This window comes from Chiloscyllium plagiosum, chromosome 18, assembly GCF_004010195.1.
Source record: "Chiloscyllium plagiosum isolate BGI_BamShark_2017 chromosome 18, ASM401019v2, whole genome shotgun sequence".
Classification (NCBI taxonomy): Eukaryota; Metazoa; Chordata; class Chondrichthyes; order Orectolobiformes; family Hemiscylliidae; genus Chiloscyllium; species Chiloscyllium plagiosum.
Window position 1 is genome coordinate 34,109,257 of NC_057727.1, and position 20,571 is coordinate 34,129,827.

General features: G+C 41.8%; 1 protein-coding gene across 1 annotated transcript in view; it reads right to left on the reverse strand.

Moving 5' to 3' along the window:
- Window positions 1–13,892, reverse strand: part of LOC122559039 (protein FAM107B-like) — a 208,513-nt gene extending 194,621 nt beyond the window's left edge. Inside the window, exon 1 of the mRNA XM_043708195.1 lies at window positions 13,754–13,892. The gene's annotated coding sequence lies outside the window, so the exon portion shown is untranslated. The remainder of the gene's footprint in view (window positions 1–13,753) is intronic.
- Between the last annotated feature and the right edge of the window lie 6,679 nt (window positions 13,893–20,571).

Consider the following 20,571-nt stretch of genomic DNA (forward strand, 5'->3'; position numbering starts at 1 on the left):
GTAATCCCTGATGTAGGAACTAAAATGACATGTATTAAAGAATTTTTGTATAATGCAAGTGACCATATTAATGAATGGATTCCCTCTTCACTTTAGGACATCTGCACATTAATTTGCATATTCATGGTTGCCAGATAAAAATGGCTAAAACAAAACTGAAGTTCTCTTTAATTTGCTTCCTTTAAACAAAAAACTGGTTTAACATTATCAGTCTCATCAAAACACAGCACTCCTGTTCTTTAACCTGCAGAGGAGGTTTCCACTTTCTTACGGTGAAGCTCTTGATAATGAAAGTGTGGGAGTTAAGATCCTGGTGATTCATTTCTGATGTAACCAAATGAAAGCAACTCTATAGCATGTTTATTGATAAAATATTGTAATATACTACACAAGGGCAAATGTAAAACTGGTGAAGGCAGAGTCAAAAAGTAAGTGTTCATAGTCAGGCAACTGCAAAACATATTCCTAATTTCCATTTTAAAAGACAGTGATTCCAAAATTATTCACATTGGTGAGTTGGGATTCAACTTTGTTTGAATACGTTGTTTTTGGTTTTAGACAAACAGCTGGAGGAATCTTTTATCAATCTTGTTCTTCTTCTGCCCTGGGGACAGCTACCACCCCTGAGCATCTTTGTATTGATCCTGTTACTGTGATATGAGCAAGGTTTAGCATCTGGATGTAGGTTTGCTCGCTGAGTTGGAAGATTCATTTTCAGACATTTTGTCACCATACAAATAAATAGGGGCTCCCAAACATATAAATAGAAAGCAAGAACTACCGGCAGTGCTTCGTCCAGAGTCTCATTGAAGATGTTACCTAGTATGGTGATGAAACGTCTGAAAATGAACCTTCCAGCTCAGTGAGCAAACCTACATTCAAAACCTCACCCTGAGCTACAAATCTTCTCAAAGCTTGCTCAGGGTTTAGCATTTTTTTTGGAACCATCATAGAATCCCTACAGTGTGGAAATAGGCCATTTGGCCCAACAAGTCCACACCGAACCTCCGAAGACTATCACACCCAGATCCATTCCCCAATATTTCCCATGACTCATGCACCTAATCTACACATCCCTGAACACTATGGGCAATTTAGCATGGCCAGTTCACCTAACCTGCATATCTGTGTACTGTGGGAGGAAACCAGAGCATTCGGAGATAACCTATGCAGACACAGGGAGGATGTGCAAACTCCACACAGACAGTTGCCTGAGGCTGAAATCGAACCTGGATCCCTGGCGCTGTGAGGCAGCAATGCTAACCACTGAGCTAACCACTGAGCCACCGTGCTACCCCAGAGTATTGTCATGCTTCTTCTTCAAGATTTTAAATAGCTTTGGAAATTCTTGTTGAAATTCTCTTCCTTCTCCATTCTAAAATAAACATTCACTGTCACTGAGACTTAGGTGAGTACATTCAGTTTTGCTTAAAAATTAGATTTCTCAGTATATATGTAATGCTCCACTGACATTTTACTAGCTGTGGCCGAATGTCTTGGTAATTTGGCCCCTGTAATTTCTGCACATTGGACCTATATGTTTATTGATCGGATTCTCACAGACTTCAACCACAGGCAGCTGATTGTCAGTGTTGCAACGTTTGCTTCTATGTTGGGTTTAAATTCTGTTTCAAAGCATTGTACTTTTACACTGATGGTCCAGAATCTGTTTTATTCTCTCTATATTGTCCGTAGAACCGTTGTCTTCACTTTTTGTTCTGGGAGCTTTAACTTCAGGAACTTTTTTCCCTGTTGCATGATTTCCACTTCTCTGGAAATTCCCCATTTTGCAGGACATTTCTTTGTTTTTGAGGGACTGAAGGTGCTGTTAACTTCCAATACTTTCTGAAGAGTCCAATTGGCCACACCTATCAGAGTTTTCATTTCTCGCTGTTACACATTCATTGTGTTGTGGTTCTGTTTTGAACTACAACCTAATATAGGTGATGATTTTGATTCCAAATCTTCCGGCACTTTCCGAGGTTTTTGGAAGGTGACAATGGCATCTTGGGATCTGCCCATTTGACCATGTCAAAAGAAATTCCCCTCCATCATAAAGTCAGAATGAAATGAAAGTCAATTTGTTACAGCATTTCAACAGGTAGATCTGGATGTGTTGTTGTACCTGTACAAGGTATTCAATTTTGAAGATAGTTCATGTTATTGTGATATCGAACTCCATCCCTTTTGTGACTGCCACAGACAGTTTGGTGTGTGAGGCAGTAAGTGGTACACTCGCCTATGGCGGGTATTGCTCCCAAAAATCCTAGTAATTATACCTGACGTGTAATGTCACTGTACTATTGCAATAAATAATCTTGTTAACTAAGAACCATGCCAGTTTTGTAAATACTTTACGGTTGTATATCCTCTTCCACTAACTATTAGACTGCTTCTGGACAAAGTATAGTCTGAAAAAAGGATTTGTAACAGTAAACTACCTCAGTCAATCCTTACTTTGAATCTTATTCTGACAGAGGTGACAGATGCCATGAGGTGCTGGTAATGTCAATTAGTGTAATACCACAGCTATTTCAATTATGTCACTTTCTATCCATTGTTTACATTAATTTATCACAATTTATACTAAAAAGGGTGTCATTTTCTTGTCAGGCCAGGTATATTACAAATTCAATGACGGGAAATCATTTCTAATTGATCATTTCAACTATTCATTTTGAAATCACTACACTGAACTGACCAGTGAGTTCCAAGAAGGTTTACAGAAGATTTACAAATGATCACGGCTTAAAGGCCACAAATTTAAAACTCTATGCTATTCCCAAAGACAAGTCAACATTTAAATTTACTGCAAAACTTCGCCAACTAGTTTCAATAGTATTGAGGTGGGAATGAAGAGCTTAATATTTCTGTGATTAACATTAAAGTACACCATATGTCTTGAAATTAGTGATGTGACAATGCTTGGTTTTTTTTCCATGTTGTAACATTCAGAGGCTGTGTAAGCATCTCATTCATTGCTACAAAGAACAAGGAGATAAAGAACAGATACGACATTTGAATTACTAAGGAAGCTAGCAGACCCAAGGCTGAAAGTTGCGATAACAGTAGTCTGCATGAAGTTAAGAATTATAATTGTGTGCTGCAAACCAGTATTGTTGATAGGTTCTTTGGGGAAATCAAGAAGAGCTTATCCCTGGTTTATGCTCAAATAATATATCTGGGCCTTGTTTGAACCACACAGACTTGAGAGTGGTTATTTTTCACAATACTATTTTCTGTCACAAAAGCCAGGTTGTTTAAAACTTGGAAAAACATCTCCAAATGTTCTAATCTATGATATGTCAAAATGACATCAGTGCCTAGCACACAAGGAACTGGTTAACTTGTTCCAAGGAACAAATACAGTAGTTGCACCTTTATTAAGAGAGCATACATTTTAATTAGGCTTTATTCCTTCAGAAATGGAAAGCAGCTACATCAGGACAATTTTTGCTAGTTTTAACATACAGGATAAATCACCATGACAATCATTTCACGATGTGCTGAATACTGACATCACCACAAACTAACCAGATAACTCCCCTGCAATAGAATAACAGATATCAGATTCTGTTTTGCAATGAGGTTACATACCTTTTCTTCTTTATTAACTGAACAGGCTCAGTTTTAAATTGAATCATCTGACATGAAATAATGAAGTTGGTTGCCCAAGAGCTTCAGTGATACAGCTGATGCCAGAGTTCTTATGGTGTAGTTGTAATGTCCTTACCTGTGAGCCAGAGGGTTCAGGTTCAAGTCCCACTTACTCCCGAGGTGGCATATTCCACATCATAAAAAAAGCGGTCGCTATTCCAATTCTGACAATGTTGATGATTTGAAGCATCTGCTGTTTCAGGTGATTGGCTGATTTTACAAAAGCAAATCAGAGTCAGCACTCTCAATTGCAAATCCAGATGTAAAATGGTTTGAATTTTGCCATGCTGCCACCTCAGAATGTACGCCGGTGAGTGGAACCTTCCTGACTAACATTTACCTTCCGCTCATCAGGATATCCGAATCTGGTCAACCTGAGTCCCATCAAGTGCAGAGATCAAGCAAGATTCAAAACTGTCCTCACTGGATAAAGGTACAACTTAGGTAGGGAGAAACTATAAACGTTTAAAGCTTCCCTTCCTGTCATGCTTTATGAAGTCAGCTGATCTCAGCTGGTGTTGGGCCAGGAATCTGATATTGAGCTCAGCAGGGAGGGGCTAGGGAGGCAGAATAAAATCATCTGTGTTTACTAACTACTTGGTACACACACATGTGATTGTTGGGTGAGAGAAGGTGCAGTTTCACAGTTTCACCTTTCACAACAGAATTTTATTCGATTGTTCTGTACCTCCTTGGTGTGGCATATTTCTTTATCATTTCCAACTAGCTACATGACTAATCCTGATTCAAGAGTGTAGAAAAAGATGCCAAAGAGTAGGACTAGACTTACCTAAAAACAGGATGTTAACCTGGTGACACTGCAAATAGGACTACGTGTATGCTAAACAGCAAAAGCAGCAGGTTCTAGATAGAGCTAAGCAATCCCTTAACCAATGGATCAGATCAAAGCTCTACCAGCTGTGAATGGTGGTGAATTAAACAACTAACAGGAAAAGGAGATTCCCTAAACATTTTCAGCAATGATGGCAAACCCTATGTTGTGTAAGATAAGGGTGAAACAATTGGAATTATCTTCAGTCAGAAATGCTGAGTAGATGACCAACTTCTCCTCATCTTCCTCAGGTTTCCCCAATCGCCAATGTAATTGGTCCATGCCATATGATAAAGCAATAGCTGAACACACTTGATAAAGACTAAAGGTCCTGATGATGTCTTGGGTGATGTTCTGAAGAATTGTGTTCCAGAAGTGTTTGTATTTCTAGCCGAATTTTTCAAGTACAGCTACAATACTGCTAGTTTTCTTACAAAGTGAAAAAAGAATTGCTTGGATCTTTAAGCAAGCCAAATCCAATGCATCAATTATGGTCCTGTCTAGCTACTCTCAATTATCAGCAAAGTGATCAAAGGTGTTATCAATGGTGCGACTGAGTGACATTTGCTCACTAATAACAAATTCACTGGCTCTGACATTGAGATCTGCCAGGAATACTTAGCTCCAGATCTCATTACAATCCTGGTTCATTGGTGAACAAAAAACCCAAACTACAGAGGCAGGGTAAAAGGAAACTTTCCTTGACCTAAAGCACATTCGACCAAAAGGAGCCCTATCATGTTTAAATTTGTCGGAAGTCAGGGGGAAATTCTCCACTGGCTCAAGTCTTACAAGATAGCTTTTAGTCGTTTCAGTCCAATCATCTCAATCCAGGACATCACTGCAGGAGTTGTTTTGTCCCAGGCTCGACCATCTTCAACTCTTGCACTGAAGAAATGGAGATGCTCACAATTCCTCAGCAGATGAATCAGTCTGTGCTAACATGCAGCAGCTTTAGGTAAAATCTAGGGTTGGGCTTATAACTGGGACTGTAACATTTATAGCTGACGAATGCTGGACAACGGGCTTCTTCAACAAGGGAGTGTAACCATCTCCCCTTAACATTTAATGCTGCATAATCACTACTGAAGTCCCTAATCAATACTCTAGAGTTCACTCGTGAAAAGAAATGTAATTGGGTAAGGTGTGAATACGGTGTTTACAACTGCAGGTATTGGCTAGAAACTTTGTGGTGAGTAACTCACTAACTGACTCCTCAAAGCTTGCCCACCATCTACAGGGCCCAAGTCAGGAGTGTGATGGGATCCTCTCCACTTCCCTGGGTGAATGCAGTTTTAAAAACATGGAAGAAACTCAACAGCATCTGATTATCAGCCAGTTGATCAGAAGCCCATCCACCAACTAACAAATCCACTCCCTCTGCCTCCACACAGTATGGCTGCAATGTGCATCATCTCCCAAAGGCTTCCTCAGCATCTTCCAAACCTGTGACCTTTACAAAGAGAGCAAGTCATGTGGGAACACTACCACTTGCCATCTTCCCCTTCACTCCCAGGCCATCTTGACCTAGAACTATACGGGTGTAACTTTATCATTATTCAGTGACAGTGCTCCCTGTGAATGACAGTGATTGAAGAATGTAGTTCATCCCCATCTTTTTTTAAGGTAATTAGAGATGAACAATAAATGCTCACCTTGGCAGTGAAGTCCACATCCCTTGAATCGATTCCGGTGCCATCTGGAATCGGCTGGTAGGGCCATGTTCAAACAATCCTCAGGTACTTTGGATAAGTACACCACCACCATCACAAACTTTATCAGCAAGTGTGTGGAGGACTGTATACCGAGGAAGTCAATCCGGGTATTCCTTAACAGGAAACCCTGGATAAATCAGGACGTACAAAACCTGCTGAAAACCAGGAGTGAGGCCTTCAGATCAGGAGACCCACTCAAATATCAAGAAGCCAAGTATGACCTTCGAAGAGCCATTAAGACAACCAAGGACCCATACTGACCCAAACTAGAGACCCAGACAGATACCCAGCAACTACGGCAAGGTCTGAATGACATCACAGCTTCTAAAAAGAGACAGTGCAAGATAGTAGACGATGACATATCCCTCCCAGGTCGTCTCAACGCCTCCTATGCTCACTTTGAGCAGAATTTCAGTGGAGAGGTAACACCTATTCCAACAAGTCCTGACGAACCTATCCCTACAGTCACTGCATCAGAGGTCAGATCAGTTTTCCTTCATGTGAATCCAAGGAAAGCGATGGGACCAGACGAGTACCAGGCCGTGCACTCACAGCATGCTCTGGTCAACTGGCAGAGGTCTTCTCTGACATCTTCAACCTCTCCCTGCAGCAGGCCACTGTCCCTGCCTGTTTCAAGAGTGTCAACATCATCCCTGTACCTAAAAAGGCTCATACAGCGTGTCTCAATGACTACCACCCAGTGGCCCTAACTTTGGTGGTCATGAAGTGCTTTGAAAGGCTAGTCATGGCATTAATTGACTCCAGCCTCCTCACTACTCTTGACTCACTCCAACTTGCCTATCGGACCAACTGATCCATGTCAGATGCCATATTACTTGCACTTCTCTTCTCCCTAGAACATCTTGACACCAAGAACAGCTCCGTAAGAATCCTTCTCATTGACTACAGTTCAGCCTTCAACACTATTATCCCCCCGAGACTGATTACTAAACTCAGTGACCTTGAACTAAGCCCCACTCTCTGTAACTGGATCCTCAGTTTCCTGACCCATAGGCCACAATCAGTGAAGAGTGGGGACAATATTTCATCCTCACAAACACTCAACACTGGAGCCCCCCAGGGGTGAGTACTCACCCCCCTACTGTACTCACTGTATACCCATGGCTGTGTTGCCAAATACCAGACTCATGCCATTTACAACTTTGCTGATGACACCACTATAGTCTGTCGAATCTCAGATGGTGATGAAACAGACTACAGACGGGTGGTGGAGGACCTGGAAAAATTGTGCACTGAGAACAACCTAGCTCTCAATGCCAGCAAAACCAAAGAATCATTATTGAGTTAGCAGCAGGACGAACAACTGAGCCACTGTGCTGCCCCATACCGTGGGTGGTTTAACAAAAAAAAACTTCCCCAGAAAGGCATCCATTCAGGTAAGGGTAGAAATCATGTGCTGTTGATAAATCTGGGTCTTTTTAGTAATTTTCTCTGATCCACAAATTAGGTCTAATCTCCATGAACAAATCGGTATTGGTACTGGAGTGTTTTTGTCTGGCTTGGGAAGAGTTTAGTCAGTGAGGTCCTCCTACAGTTTTGTATATTTTTAAAAACCTAAATAACAGAGGTCAAACAACATTCTGTCCACTGCAAGCCCCCTCTCTAAAAAGCCAGTGAAAGGGTGCTTTGATTTTGTTTTTGCCTGGTGAATGATGTCACAGCTGCCTTTAGCAACAGAGCCTCATGACCATGAGATTGATAGATGGAAGACCAGCCCATCATGTCTGTTACAAGCCTTCCACCCACAGATTGCAAATTCCAGCGGCAGTCTGGATTGTATTTAAAAACTGAATGCACCTTTTCAAAGGAGGCCTCACCGTATGAAGCGAAATACTGGTGCAAGTTGTCAAAGAAAATGCAAATATTTTATGATGGCTGGTTTCCAAGCTATTAGATACCTCCCCAGAGATGCTGCTGCCAGGCAGGAGGATCAGGAGTGAAGTTCTTTTTTCCCCCAAATGGAAAGAAATCCAACTCTCTTGAACAAAGCATAACTGACGGTCACACAACAGTGAGCAGAGAACCTGGATCCAGTACCAGAAAAGATTCAATGACTTTTGTGTGTCGGGGAAGCCAAACACAGTTTCTCCCATTTCTTATTGTGCACCTGTTCACAGTGCATCTCCTTCCATAAGACAATTAAATAAAGGAACAAAAGGAGGCCATTCAGCCCCTCAAGCCTGCTCTACCATTCAGGTGGACCATGGCTGATCCAACATTCCTCACACCCATTCTCCCTCTGTCTATCTAAACCTAGAAGCTTTAAATATACACACGGACTCTGCACCCACAGCTCTCTGTCGCAAACCCACGAGAGAAGAAATTCTTCTTGATCTCAGTTTTAAATTAGTGCCCCTTTATTCTAAGATATGTCTTCTGGTCCTGAACTCTCCCATGAAGGGAAACATCTTCCCAGCATTTACCCTGTCAAGTTCTTAAGAACCCTACATATTTCAATGAGATCATCTCTCATTCTTCTAAACTCCAGTGAGCAGAGTCCCAACCTATTTAACTATTGCTCATAAGACAATCAAATAGCATCCTAGTGAAATTTTGTGAACTGCCTCCAATGAAATGATATCCTTCCTTAAAAAAAGGCCAAAACTGCTCACAACACTTGAGATATTACTTACCTTGTAAGTAAGGTTTCCTTACTCTTATCTGCCAATCCCATTGAAATAAGGGCTAACATTCCCTTAGCCTTCCTGATTACCTGCTAACACCTGTGTGCTAGCTTTCTGTGTTTCATGCACAAGAACCTGCAAGTCCCTTTGTGTTGCAGCTTTCTGCAGTTTTTCCTCAACATAAATAATATTCTGTTTTTTTATTCTCACTTCTAAAATAAGCAACTTCGCACATTATGCTCCATTTGCTAACTTCTTGCCCACTTAATTAACCTATCAATATCTCACCACAAACTAGAAAGGGTTTGTATCACCCTATTTTAGTGTCATCGGCAAATTTGGCTACTGTATGTTCACTTCCATCTTCCAAGTTATGAATCTATATTGTAAACAGTTCCGGTCTCAGCACCAACCCCTGTGGAACCCAACTGGTCACAGGTTGCCAACCTGAGAAAGAACCCCTTATCCCCACTTGCTGTTTCCTGCCCATGAGCCAATTCTCTATCCATGCCAATACACTACCTCCAACACAGTGTGCCTTATTATATGACTTAACCTTTAGTGATGTATCTTGTTGAATGCCTTCTGGAAGTTCAAATACAAGACATCCACTGGTTCTGATTCACTCTGCCTGAGACTTCCTTAAAAAACTCTAATATATTGGTCTGACACAATATCTCTGTAGCTACCTCTTTTAGAATCCTAGGATGCAAACCAACTGGGCCAGGAACATATCCGCCTTTAGTGCCATTAGTTTGTCTAATACTACTCCTCAAGTGATGATGATGGTATTTAACTCCCCTCTGTGTATTCTTTAGCTTTAATGGGATGTTCGCAGTATCTTCCAGCATAAAGACTGTGTAACACCTTTGCCATTTTCTTGTTCCTCAAAACCATCTCCCCAGATTCTTTTCTAAGGGGCATATATTTACTTTGACCTCTCTTTTTGGTCCATATATATTTTTAAAGAAGCTCTTGTTGTCAGTTTTTATACTCCTCAGTAATTTTCCCTTGTAGTTTATTGTCTCTTTCTTTACTTTCATTTGTCCACTTTTGCTGAATTCTGATTTTATCCCAGTCTTCAGGACTATCACTGACTTTAGCCTTCTTATATACTTTCTCTTGTAATTTAATGGTCTCATAGAATCATACAGCAAAGATACAAACCCTTTGGTTGAACTCATGCTGACCAAATTTCCCAAACCAAACCATTCCCACTTGCCTGCGTTTGGCCAATATTCCTCTAAATCTTTCCTTTTCATGTACCGGTCCAAATGTCTTTTAAATGTAGTAACTGTACCTGCATCCACCACTGTCAGTTCATTCCACATGCAGTGTCTCATGTAGGTGGTGCATACTGCTGATATTATGTGTCAGTGATTAAGAAAGTGATTGCTGAAGATAGTGGATAGTGTGTTAATCAGTTGGGCTGCTTTGTCCTGGATGGTGTCAAACTTATTCAATGTGGTTGAAGAAGCACTCATCCAGGCATTTGGGAGATTAAATGATAGTGATGCCATCAAATGTCATAGAATGACTGTTAGATTCTCTCTTGTTGAAGTTGGTCATTGCTTTTGACACTTGTGTAGTAGGAATATTATGCACCACTGCAAACCTGGATGTTGTCCACATCTTGCTCTATATGGACACAGACTGCTTCAATGTCTAAGTTGTTGAATATTACGCAGCAATTATTGAACACCTCCAACGTCTAACCTTATTATGGAAGGAATGACATGATGAAACATGGAAAAGAGGAGGAGTAGCCCATTTGGCTCTTCAAACCTGCTCTGCCATTCAACATTATCATGGCTGGTCATCCAACTCAGTATCCTGTATCTGCTTGCTCCCCACACCTTTTGATCCCTTTAGCCCTACATTATCTCCTTCCTGACAACATTCACCTTTTTGGCCTCAACTACTTAGTGTGGCAGAGAATTCCATAGTTCACCATTCTCAGAGTGAAGACATTTCTCCTCATCTCATTCCTAAATGGCTTTCCCTATGTCTTTAGGCTGTAACCCCTGGTTCAGGACTCCCTGGTCATCAGGAACATCCTTCCTGAATTTACCCTGACTAGTCCCATGAGAATTTTATAGGTTTTTGTGAGATCATGTCGCATTCATCTAAGGTTCATTGAAAATAGTCCTACATCACTCCTGCATCCCAGGAATCAGTCAGGAAAACGTTTATTGCACTCCCTCTAGAGCCAGAACATCCTTCCTCAGGTAAGGAGACCAAAACTGTACACAATATTCCAGGTGTGGCTTCACCAAGGCCCTGCTCCTGTAATGAAATCCTTTTGCTAAAAAGACCAACACACCATTTGCCTTCTTTATTGCCTGCTGCACCTGCATGCTAACTTTCAGCAATTGTGTACAAGGGCACCCAGGTCTTGTAGCAACCCCCTTTTTCCAATCCCATATACCAGGAGAGGTGGCGGGGATGCAGTGGTGAACAAATGGATGGAGTTCAAGACACGAGAGTTTCATTGCCTTGTGCACAACTCAACCCACCACATTAATATTTTGGTTGCAATTTTACCAAACTTGCCAAACAAACTAGCCTTCATGATAATGTGACATGGAAACTAGAATGAGTTCTTCATGGGGTCAACTCACTGCAAACTTCAAATGACCTCCATAGTGCATCAACATCAGGACAGCAGGGTACCTTCCATGGCACTGACCACACATGGTCACACATTTGCATCTGACATCTGCCAGCCCTATGACCCCTGTGGGCACATGTCCCAATCCACTTACAAGATGCTTCTGTATTTCAATGTTATCCCTTGGCATGTACTGGAACTATCATTGAAATACTGCAGCAAGAACATGTTAAATTCAGGGATACACACCCAGTTCATGAATTGGACCAGGCTGCATCTTCAAGCTCTTTGTTTGTTGACAGACTTCTCACTCACTCTGACTGACCTGGATGTTCACATCATCCCTGTCTTGCATTGTCTAACATCTGTGGCCAGCCATGGTTAGTTTATCCCTTTCTTAGAATCTTTTCTTCTTACTGGAAGTAGTGATCATAACATGATAGAATTTAATGTGCAATTCAAGAGTGAGAAACTTGGATTGGAAACATCTGTGTTTAACTTAAAATAAGGAGACTTTTGGTGAGAGTTACTGATGACCTCCTAACGTGTCTGCTACTGCTTGCTTACTATCATTTCTGTGAATCTATCTGCCCAGTACACTTTCGCATACTCCACCTTTATTTCATGGTAATTCTCCTTATTTGATCCAAGTTTCTCACTCTTGAATTGCACATTAAATTCTATCATGTTATGATCACTACTTCCTTGTGGATCCTTTACCTAAATGTCATGTATTAAACCTGCCTCGTTACCCATTATGAGATCCAAGATAGCCTGCAGTCTGGTTGGCTCCATTACATAATCCTATGAGAAATTATCCCTCATGCAATCCATGAATTTGTTGTTGCAGCTACACTTTTCAATTTGATTAACCTAATCAACAATCTCTCCATTAATGTCAGCAAAATGAAGGTAATTGACTTCAGGAAACAGAATGGAGGGCACACTCCTGACTGTACCAATGGTGCTGAAGTGGAGATGGTCGAGAGCTTCAAGTTCCTAGGAGTAAGTATCACCAACAATGTATTCTGGTTCATCCACGCTGACGCTACTGTCAAGAAAGCCACCGATGCCTCTACTTCCTCTGAAGGTTAAGGAAGTTCAGCATGTCCACAATGACTCTTACCAATTTTTTATAGATGCACCATAGAAAGCATCCCATTTGGATGCATCACAGCCTGGTAATGACAACCACTCTGCCCAAGATGGAAAGGAATCACAGAGAGTTGTGAACGTAGCCCAGTTCATCACAAAAACTATCTTTCCTTCCATTGACTCTGTCTACACTTCCAATTGCCTCAGAAAATCAGCCAATATAATCAAAGACCCTCCCACCCCGGTTATAATCTCTTCTACCTTCTTTCATCAGGCAGAGGAAAGAAAAGTTTGAAAACATCTCACAACAGATTTAAGGACAGCTTCTTCCCCACTGTTATCAGACTTATTAATGGACCTCTCATATATTAGAGTTGATCTTTCTCTGCACCTTTGGTTTTGCTGTAACATTATGTTTGGTATTCTGTTTTATTACTCTGATATACTTAAGCACACAAAAAACAATACTTTTCACTCTATCTCAGTTCATGCGTCAATAATAAATCAAAACAAAACGAAGGTTAAAGTTACCCATAATTATTGCTCTGTTCTTTATACATTCTCTATTAATTGTTGATTAAAGGTTTTCTGACAGAGTGGCCACAGTTTAGGGGTCTGTACACTATATCCACCAATATCTTCTTTCCCTGTTGCTTTTGTACTTCCAGCCAATGAACTCTACATCATCCGAGCCTAGATCATCTCTCACAACTATCCTCATGTTATCTCTTATTAACAGTGTTACCCCATCACCTTTTCCTTCCCTCCTATCTCTCCAAAAGGTCAAATATCCTTGCATGCTAAATTCCCAGTTTTGATCTCTTTGTAACTGTTTCTGTAATGGCTAAGGGATCAAATTCATTTACCTTGATTTGCACTTCACTTTGTCTACCTCATTCTGACTGCTTTGTACATTAAGATACAAAGCCAGTCGTTTTTCTATTATTGAATTTCCCTGCACTTTTTATGGTTCCTTCGTATGACATTCTGTCCCCTCCTTTTATTTTCTGGTAACAATCAACCCCATCGCTAACTTGCAACCATACCTTCTCCTTCACCTTTGATTTTCTAAGTTTTCATGCAACTGAACCCACCTCCCTTCCACTTTCACTACTCCCACCAGTTCACATCTATGCATCTGTTGTTTTTAAACCATGTTCTACCACCTCCAGTCCTTATTGCAGTCATACTCACATACCTCCAGATTCCTTCCTTCGGAATTGCCTCTTCTTATTATTACTGAGGGAGCACACTGTTGGAGGTGCTGTCCTTCAGAGAAGACACTGTAATGAGGCCCCTCTCTCTGCGTAGGTGGATGTAAAAGATCCCATGGCAGTCCTGTCAAGGAAAGCAGGAAAGTTATAATTGGTGTCCTGACCAAAATTATCCCTGTGTCTATTACGTAAAACAAATTAATTGGCCCAATATTAACATTTCTGTTTGTAAATGATGGCTGAGCATGTACTGGCTGCCATGTTTCCTGCATTGAAAGAGTTAATACAGTTGAGAAAGGCCTTCATAGGTTGTGAAGTGCTTTGATAAATCCACTGGTTGTGAAATAGTAGCAAGTCCTTTTGTTGATAAGTATGCAAAATTCCAAAATTTACCAAAGATACCAAACTTGGGAAGATGTGGCAAACATTGAGGATGCAACTAACTGACTGTAACAGGACATGGAAAAACTGGCCAAATGGACAGAGAAAAGGCAGGTGGAACTTAATGTAAGGGAGGTAGTTGTCCAGAGAGAGAGTCATGGTTTACTAAAGATGTTGAAGCTCTTGTCAAGAGGAAGAAGGCGGCGTATGTGAGGATGAGGCGTGAAGGCTCAGTTAGTGGGCTTGAGAGTTATAAGTTAGCCAGAAAAGATCTAAAGAGAGGTCCAAGAAGAGCCAGGAGAGGACATGAGAAGTTGTTCATGGATAGGATCAAGGAAAACCCTAAAACCTTCTATTGGTAGATCAGGAACAAAATAATGACTAGAGTAAAATTAGGGCTAATCAAAGATAGTCGTGGGAAGTTGTGTGTGGAATCTGAGGACATAAGGGAAGCGCTTAATGAATACTTTTGGAAAAGGGCAATGTTAGTGAGAACACGGAGATACAGGCTACAAGGTAATATGGGATTGGGGATAACAAAGAAGTATTTTTTGCAATTTTAGAAGATCTGAAAATAGATAAGACCCCTAGGCCAGATGGGATTTATTCTCGGATTCTCTGGGAAGCCAGAGAGGAGATTGCAGAACCTTTGGTTTTGATCTTTTTGTCATCATTGTCAATAGGAGTAGTTCCAGAAACTGGAGGATAGCAAATGTTGTTCCCTTGTTTAAGAAAGGGAGTCAGGACAACCCTGGTAATTATAGGCCAGTGAGCCTTACTTTGTGGGTAAGGTCTTGGAAAAGGTTATAAGAGATAGGATTTATAATCATCTGGAAATGAATATGATTAGAGATAGTCAATACAGTTTGGTCATGCCTCACTAACCTTGAGTTCTTCGAAAAGGTGACAAAATAGGTGGATCAAGATAAATCGGTTGATGTGGTGTATATGGACTTTAATAAGGCGTTTGATAAGGTTCCACACTGTAGGCTATTGCACAAAATAGGGATTTTTGGGATTGAAGATGATTTAGCAGTTTGGATCAGAAATTGGCTAGCTGAAAGATGACTCAGGGTGGTAGTTGATGGGAAATGTTCATTCTGGAGTTCAGTTACCAGTGGTGTGCCGTTAGGATCTGTTTTGGGACGACTGCTGCTTGTCATTTTTATAAATGATCTGGATGTGGGCATAGAAGGATGGGTTAGTAAATTTGCAGATGACACGAAGGTAGGCAGAGTTGTGGATAGTGCTGAAGGACTTGTAGATTACAAAGGGACATCGATAAGATGCAGAACTGGGCTGAGAAGTGGCAAATGGAGTTTAATGCAGAAAAGTGTGAGGTATTTCACTTTGGAAGAAGTAACAGGAATGCAGAGTACTGGGCTAATGCTATAATTTTTGGCAGTATAGATGAACAGTGCAAGTTCATTGGTGTCCAAGTGCATAAATCCCTAAAAGTTGCCATCCAGGTTGATAAGGTTGTTAAGAGGCATATGGTGTGTTTATGTTCATTGGTAAGGGAATTGAGTTTAGGAGCCACGAGGTCATGCTTCAGCTGTACAAGACACTGGTAAGGCTGCACCTGGAGTATTGCGTGCAGTTCTGGTCACCGCATTATAGGAAGGATGTGGAAGCTTTGGAAAAGGTTCAGAGGAGATTTACTAGGATGTTGCCTGGTAGGAAGTAGGAAAAAAGACTGAGGGAACTGAAGCTGTCTTCGTTGGAGAGAAGAAAGTTGAGAGGTAACTTAAATCGAGATGTATAAGATAATCAGAGGGTTAGACACAGTGAATAATGACAGCCTTTTTCCTCAGATGGTGAAGGCTAACATGAGGGAACATAGCTTTAAATTGAGGGGTGATAGATTTAGGACAGAATAGTAGGGGTGTGGAATGGTCTGCCGGCAGCAGTAGTAGCCTCACCGACTTTAAGGGTATTTAAATGGGTATTGGACATACATATGGATAAAAAGGAACGGTGTAGGTTAGATGGGCATTAGATTAATTTCACAAGTTGGCGCAACGTCAAGGGCCGAAGGGCCTGTACTGCGCTGAAATGTTCTATGTAAGAGTGAGGTACAGCCTTTAGGTAGAAGGGATAGAAAAAAGCAATTATAGTATTAATAACACAGTTCTAATGAATGCTCAGGGGGAGAGGAACTTTGGACTCCTGTATATGATAGCTTTGAAGATGACAGGATAAACGGAGATAGTTCCCAAAACATAGCAGATAATGTGCTTCACAAATAGAGGTATTGTGTACAAGAGCAGGCAAGATTTGGAGGTGCCAGTGTTCAACTGGGGTGGACAAAATTAAAAGTCACACAACACTAGGTTATAGTCCAATGGGTTTATTTGGAAGTACTAGCTTTCAGAGCACTGGTCCTTCATCAGGTAGCTAGTGGGGCAGTATCATAGGACACAGAATTTATAGCAAAATATCAAAGTGTCATACAACTGATGTGATGTATTGAACAAACGTACATTGCTGTTAAGTCTTTAATCACTTAGAATGGGGTGGCAATTCATAATATGTAAATCCTGCCCCACTAGCTACCTGATGAAGGAACAGTGCTCCGAAAGCTGATGAAGGGCTTTTGCCCGAAACGTCGATTTTACTGCTCCTCGGATGCTGCCTGAACTGCTGTGCTTTTCCAGCACCACTCTAATCTAGACTCTGGTTTCCAGCATCTGCAGTCATTGTTTTTACCACTCCGAAAACTTGTACTTCCAAATAAACCTGTTGGACTATAACCTGGTGTTGTGTGATTTTTAACTGTAACGTAGTTATCTTACCAATAACAGAAAATAAAAATGGACCAAAGTACCCTTTAAAATTACATTTTAAAAATGCTCTCATTAATGTCCACTCCCTTAGTGTCTGTCTTGTGTGTACATTTGTTTATTCTCCTGCTCCTATGAGGTCCTTCCCCAGGTGATTGCAGAAGAAGGTGGGGTGCTGTTCTTTATTTGAGAAGATTGCATTTGGAGACTGACCTTGAACAGCTCTGGGCCTGTCTGACCTGATTTCAGACTGTACCACCTTAGCCTCAGGCTGTTGCAATCTGGTCAGTCTGGCAGGCAACAGCAGGTGAAGTGGAAGCAGGAATCCTGTTGTTCAGTGATCACAATATGTACCAGCCTCATGTCATTATGATTCTTGCAAGCCAGTCCCTCAGTGAACAGATTAATGGAGGGCTGCAATGTCCTTTATTGGAAACTGTACTGCATTGGAAACTGTAATATTGGCTGTCAGATGCTGCACTGTGGGTGGCACGGTGGCACAGTGGTTAGCACTGCTGCCTCACAGCGCCAGAGACCCGGGTTCAATTCCCGCCTCAGGCGACTCTCTGTGTGGAGTTTGCACATTCTCCCAGTGTCTGCGTGGGTTTCCTCCGAGTGCTCCGGTTTCCTCCCACAGTCCAAAAATGTGCAGGTTAGGTGAATTGGCCATGCTAAATTGCCCATAGTGTTAGATGAAGGGGTAAATGTAGGGGAATGGGTCTGGGTGGGTTACGCTTCGGTGAGTTGGTGTGGACTTGTTGGGCCGAAGGGCCTGTTTCCACACTGTAAGTAATCTAATTAAGGTTGATTCCATACGTATCCTGATGGAGATGACTAAGTGAAGCCCCGTGATGGACTCCATGTTACTTGACATTAAAAGCTTTGGCAGGATATTCAATGGCACCAAACACTTAATTCTGAAGAAAGGTCACTTGACTTGAAAAGCTGATTCTGTTCTCTCTCCACAGATGGTGTCAGATCTGCTGAGTTTCTGCAGCAATTTCTGTTTTTGTTTGTTTCAAATCTCCAGCATCTGTGGTTCTTTGTTTTATCAACACTTGGTGATGTACATACAGCAGCTGCCTTCAACCTGCTGAACTTACATCTAACTCCACTGTAGGAGATCAGAAAAGTTTAGACAGATATGGACCAAAGGCAGGCAAATGGAACTAGTTTGGTTTGGGAAAACTGGTTGGCATGGACAAGTTGGACCAAAGGATCTGTTTCCATGCTATATGACTATGAATCTAATGTGCACCTTGCCATCCAGTAACCTGGCACCAGCACTATCCTTTTCACATCCTGCCTTCAGGTGTTCCACCACATGTAGATCCTCCTCTATCCTCATCTCTGAAAAAAAAAACCAAAAGGGTCAGTCACCATGTTACTGGTTGATTGAAAGATGAACTGACAGAGCATTTCCTGTTCCAAGTCTTGGGTAACTTGCTTCATCACTTACCTACCGCTGCCCAATGACGTTTGCCATACTCGATTTATGCCCCATCTTACCTGGAACCATTCCCGGAACAATTTGCACTCAGGGGGCATCCCAGAATTCACTGGCATTCCTTCTGTCCCCCACCATCTTTAAAAGCCCATTGCATGCCCAGATAAGTGCTGTCAGTCTGGAGCTGCCCTGCTCAGTCCCTAGTAGTTTCCTTGAACACGGTAGAATTAGGAAATTGTGGCCTGATGTGTGGACAGAAATCTGGAAGTCCTGCTGAATAGGGTGGTGCAGTGGTGGGACTTACACTTCCCCAGGACCAGCAGTGGAAACCACCACCACTAGGCCATGCCAGCATAGGCTGAGGAACCACCCTTGCCCCTGCCTGACCCGTCAGTGCAGTCTCACTTGTCTGGAAAAATACACAGCCGTGCAAGAAGGTGATCAATGATCTTCTCCAATCTACCTGTGAATGTGCCAACACCTTCTCTGATACCGCACACTCACTCTCTCTGCTGCTGCAACCAACTCCCACCAAGGCTCATTCTCTACTAACCTCACTGTTGCCTGCAATACCTTCCCTCACTCGTTCTCACCCAGTTCAACTCCCAGCACCACTAACCCTGCATGTCCTCTGCCCTGTCCACTTACGGCACCTCCTCAGCTGTATCACCTCCACTTTCATCTCCCTTAACACTGGTCTCTCTTTTGTTCCAAGAGTAAAGCAGCAAACAATAGGGCTGAAAAACTCAAGACGGATGATGGGCCTCTCAACTTTGAGCTCCTTGAGAGGATACTGATGCTGACTGCCCCAAAAGGGGAAGTGACTGTGTCCAAGCCTCTGGAATGATATTAGAGGCTGCTCTTACCTTAGTGCACTGGGGCCCCTGTCTGAAGGCCATTCCCAATGACTTGACTAAGGCCTACTGACAACCGTGACAAGGTTCCTTCCTTTGGCAAGGCTGGAGACTGGTGATGTGAGCCTCATATCTCTGGTTGACAGGGCAAGGGATGATGGAAGTATTTAACTACAGACAAAGTGAGTGAGTGCTATGAGAGCTGCAGGGGCACACTGGTTCAGTCCATTAGTTGGGTCCATGTTCCGAGCACACAGTGTCCTCTCAGCAGTTTTACTGTGTTACTTGCAGTTGCTGCTCTACCCCTACAAGGTGCAACATTGAAGTGCAGAAGCATCCCACAGTTGGATCAGAGATGTGCCATGAGGGTTCTTCAAGGTTGACACATCGGATGCCAACGTCCATGGCTCATGGAGGAAGCCCTGAGGTGTTGGTGCCCAGTGTCCAATATGGAGTTCTTCAGAGTAGGTGGTGAGCTGAATTCACCAGGTACCTGTTGTGGTTTTCCATGTTGAGTTTTCCAGATGTCGAGCATGTTTGGTGAGTGTGGTAGGATAGAAAGCTGAATATTAATGAGCTGAATTAGATCATCAATGAATGCAATTAGCTGAAACTCCCAAAAGTGATTAATTCACGTGGTGTATGGTCAGAATCCAGAGGAATATTTTTACTTAATGCAAAAAAAAGAGAGACTTGAGTACAATTTGCATCAAAAATTCCTACAATGAGCCAAATTCAGCCAATGCAATGCTATGAGTTTTTCACTGATGTTGACAATTGAAATTATTGAATTGAAGCTAAAGTGAAGTGACAGGAAAATTGTATCTTAATAATAACTTGAGAACTGTCAAAAGCTAATTACCTGCCATTTGCCTACATTGTGTAAAAGTACATGGATATTTCTGGACAGTCCAGTCTAAGGCTGGACAGTCTAATTTGCACTGTAGACTATATTTTGGAGTCTGATTATAGGAACTTCAAAATGCATCAGTGCAAAGGGTTCTCAATGTCCTTGTGCCTAAGTTGCAGAAAACCCATCTGGAGGTATCACAGGTAATAAGGAGGACAAATGAAATCTTAGTATTTATTTCTAAAGGAATGGAAGATAAAAGTAGGGAAGTGTTGTTCCAACTGTACAAGGCTTTTGTAGGATTATATCTGGAGTACAAGGCATTGGTGAGACCATATCTGGAGTGCTGCATTCAGATTGGTCCCATTAATTGAGGAAAAGTGAAATTGCTTTGGAGGTAGTTCAGAGAACGCTCACTAGATTATTGCAGAGATTAAATGGTTGTTTTATGAGGAGACATTGAGCAATTTGGGCTATACTCGCTAAA